A 4,537-nucleotide genomic window follows, 5' to 3' on the forward strand; every position below is an offset into this window, starting at 1 on the left:
GTTAGCCAGTGCTAAAGTGCTTGTGCTCTCTCCTTAGAATATGGTAAAATGTGCTTACACCTGATTGCCATATGCAATTTACTTACACGTCCCTAGTGTAATGGAATACCATACACCCTGGGCCTACAAATTAAATGTTACTAGTGGGCCTGTAACACTCATAGTGCCACACGCTTAAGTAGCTTTTTAAGACGTGTCCCAAGTCTGCCATTGCAGACTGAACGTAGTTTTAAACCAGCAATTCGACTTGGCAATACAACCCCATTGCCAAGCCTTAAACTCTTCTTTTACTGCATATACGTCACCCCTAATGTAAGCCCTATGTAGCCCATAGGGAAGGGTGATTGCAATTCAAAGTTTGGTCATGTACATTTAAGTTTTATATGTCATAGTAGATAAAAACTCTAAATTTGTTTTTCCACTACTGGGGGGCATATCTCTCCTGTAGGATAACTTTGGGTTGCCTTATTACATTTATTAAGTACTTACGTTTGATTGAGAGGAGGTAGACTTTTCCTATTTGGTGTCTGAGAAATTGTGATAAAAAATACACTTTAATGGTAAAGTTAGATTCTAAGTTACATTTTTGAAATGCCACTTTTACAGAGTTGGGATTTTCCTACCCTATTTAGTCGCAGCTTTTTCCTGGGTGACTGCGTGTAGGTGACAGTTGGATTTTGTTTATTCCTCCCAGACAGCCACACAATAGAGGGATTAGTTGTGCCTGGATTGGTCACCAACTCTCAGGATGGGGTGGCAGAGCTGGGTACAGCCCCATTAGTAGCTGATTAGGCTGTGCTTTACCTTCAGGCAAAGGACTTGTCACTCCTGCATTGTTCATGTAGCCAGTTTGGAGCCAGGAAACTTCAAGCACATCACAGGGAATTCTCTAGAATCGGCTCCTAATTCATGTAAATATTGGACTCTCAGATCCACTCTTCAGGTCACCTCTGGAACTGTGTAAGACTCAGAAGGACTGCTGTGCTGCTCTGCAAGAAGGACTGCTACTTTGCCACTCTGTTTCCCTGCTGCCTGAGTAAGAAGAACTGGACCTTCATCTTGAAGGTTCTGGTAAGGCAGACACAATTGCCTTAACTTTCCAACTAATAGGGATAAGGATTGTATTGAGTATGCAAGGAGAAGAGGGTTGATAAAGAGTGCACACAAAAATGGGAAAAGGGGGCATATGAGAGTAACAGATGAAATACACTACAACAGGAGACCAAGAATGTCATGGCACGTGTGGCGAACTTAAGGGCAATGCTAGAAGTTGCTTGAAGAATTTGTTGTCTATTTGAAAGAAAGAAGTAGGGATCAGCATAATCCCAGGCCTCCACTAGATAACGGACAGATTAGATGCACAGGTTATTATATAGGGGGATTATATGAGGAAGAAATATCTTGCTCTAACGAAGCGAAATCAAACAAGAATGCCTGGAATTGAACAAAACGTTTTCTCCCTGAGGTTACATGCCAAGAACTCCTCCTATGTTGTCACAAACAACTACCAAATTTTAAAAGGCTTAGGCTTGAATAGAATGTGGATGCTCAGTGAAACATTTCTGGATTTGGTAGAATTAGAACCCAACTTCATAAGGAAGTTCTTACAAAAGGTGGTCGTCAAATTATCCATGAAAAAGACAAAGCCTTCTATGAGTGTTTGTGTATGCCGTTAGTGGTTTGGGCCATAAGGATGAAATCGCTGGAGTAAAGGAGTCCAGGAATTAATTTAGTACCAACACGGGGCATGTCCTGGGCCCAACTGATTGATCAAAGACATGTCCAAATTATTAATATACAGTATAAATAAGATGGAAGCCAAGATACATCACTGCTGAACAGCTCTGGCCAGATTAAGAGATTCTGTGCACTCAACATTGGAACTGTATTGCACCCTAGCAAACAGATCAAAACGTAAATGGTAAAAATGAAATCAAAATGCCTGTATTGACCTCCATGCAAGCAAGGATGGACCAAAGATTTGGTTTCTGACATGATCAGAGCCTGCGTTTATGTTTATACATGCTAGGTGAATGGAGACTTTTTAAATGGTGGTATTAATAATTTTCATCTGTTCCAAATCGCACTTTGAAACCATATTTTTCAGACACTCACCCCCAGTCACAGATCTGGGTTGAATCCATCATTGTTCTTTATCTCACTTTGCCACCTGAGTTGAGACTCAGCCATATGCAAATAAGTCTTGACCCTGTTACTCATGACAACAGTCTAGCCCGAAATGGAAATCCAGGTCTTCTCTGGACCGGAAACAAGCATCCTGGGAAAGGTTTTGGGGTAAAAATCCATCTTGAACTGCCAAGCCAGGACGTCCCTGGACCGGAAACAAGCATCCTGGGACCAGTTTTGGGGTAACACCCCTCATCAGCCAGACTAGCTTGAATCCAGTGGCAAAGTGAGCAAGAGACGCACGTCTGGGCATACCCTGCCAACTTCGGGTGAACAAATCCAACACAAGGAGATGATGGACGAAGGGCCAAAACTTTTCAGACACTCACCCCAGTTACATATCTGGGTTGAATGAATCATGGTTCTTTAGCTCACTTCGCCACCCCAGTTCAGACCCAGCCATGTGCAAATCAGTCTTGACCCTGTTCCTCATGGGAACAGTCCAGCCTGAACTGCCAAGCCAGGTCTTCTCTAGACCGGAAACAAGCATCACAACCACATCAAAATAGTTAATCAAATATACATATATACAATATTAGCTGACATAGAGATCATAGACATAAAATAATCAATCAATTATACATGTATATAAACAAATATTACAAATCTTTAAAAAAACATAGTAACCTCGAGTTTTCTCAGCACAAGCAAATTCTGGCTTTTCTTAGTCGTACTGGGTAACAAAGAAATGCTGCAAAGTTAGCACAAACTATGGATGGTTATAATTCTTGTAAAAACTTCAGTGCCAATACATAGTGTCTAACATTATATTTCTTTCAAAGAGTTTTAACAAAAGACCTTCTGGGAACAGTATAAAAGCTACAAAAGAAGATAAGGTGCAACATGCCTTGGAATGAACAATTGTCAGTTGGACATTTATATAATGTTCTAGACCAATTACTGCTACGCGGGAAGATGACCATATGATATAACATGTTCAGTTTAAATAAATTCTGAATCTATCTTTGCTATTTTGTATTTCTTGTTCGTTTATTTAGGTAGAGCCACAGTAATTATACCTGTCCCGATGCAGATAGTGTTTCAGACTATTACATGACACCAGAAATTACAGAAAATTGGAGTAAGATCCTTCAAAGGATATCATGGAGGATGTGGAAAGCTTGATATAAAGTGCAGAAGAGAACAAATGGATAACTAAACAAGAAGCAGAGCTCCTCCTTGAAAACCAACCACGAGTTCCTTACTTTATATCTTCCCAAAGGTGCACAAAGGCAAATTGTCTCCACCTTGGAGACTAATTGTCTCTGGGATAGGCTCAATACTAGAACCTCTTTTGAAATTTCTTGATCATTTTTTAAGACCAGACGTTACTAGTATGCCATCATATGTGAAGGATACCAAGGAAATGTTAAATATCCTGGAAGGCATCAGGTTCAATCCATCAAGTGAGATACTGGACATTTTAGATGTGGAATCTTTATACACCAGTATCCCTCAAGAAGAGTCATTAAAGTACTCCTGAAACAAACAGATTGGAACTCTATCACACAGACAGGCGTTGTCTTGGATTGCACCCATATGGCACTGACCAGTAACTTCCTTAAATTTGTGAATTAGTTTTTTCCACAGACTCATGGCACAGTAATAAGTAGCACCTTTGCCCCAGGTTTGGAATGTCTTTATGTCCAACACTTTGAAACAGAGCACGTACTGAACCATGGCAACTCTTTTATTCAACAAATCAAGTTATGGAAATGATATACTGATGAAATGTTTGTCGTCTTGACGGTAACAATGAGGAGGTTGAAGAATTCTCAAGATGGATCAATAATATTAATTCATATCTTAGATTCTCTATCACCATTAGCAAATAAGTCTTTCATACCTGCACCCACTCATAAAGACATACTAAAATGTGAAGTATTTTGCAAATCTACTGATAGGAATAATCTTCTACACTTTGACAGTTTCCATCCATGGTCACTCTGTGAAAACATACTAGTTGATCAGTTTTTTAGACTTAGACGGAAGTTGGATTTTGCCACACATGCAGATAAACTCACTGTCAAACTATTGGAGTACAAATATCCATTCAGGATTACTAAGAAGGCAAAAAAACAGAGCCAGAAAGAACTTGTGATCAGCTGCTTAAATCCTTTGACATACCCACAACGGACCACCTCATACATGTCACCATGTATGAGGTACATTCAAATCAGATAAAACAAATCAACATGCACTGGAGGTTTCTCAATTCAGGTTTATTAGCACTTGAGAAAGCAATGCTTTTCTTTAATAGGGGTAAATCACTGAAAGACAAAATAGTTCACACCAGACCGAGCAGTCGCCCTACTAATACTTAGAGAAACATATGGAATATACTTAACAT

Source organism: Lissotriton vulgaris, chromosome 1_1 (assembly GCF_964263255.1).
Source record: "Lissotriton vulgaris chromosome 1_1, aLisVul1.2, whole genome shotgun sequence".
NCBI classification, from domain to species: domain Eukaryota; kingdom Metazoa; phylum Chordata; class Amphibia; order Caudata; family Salamandridae; genus Lissotriton; species Lissotriton vulgaris.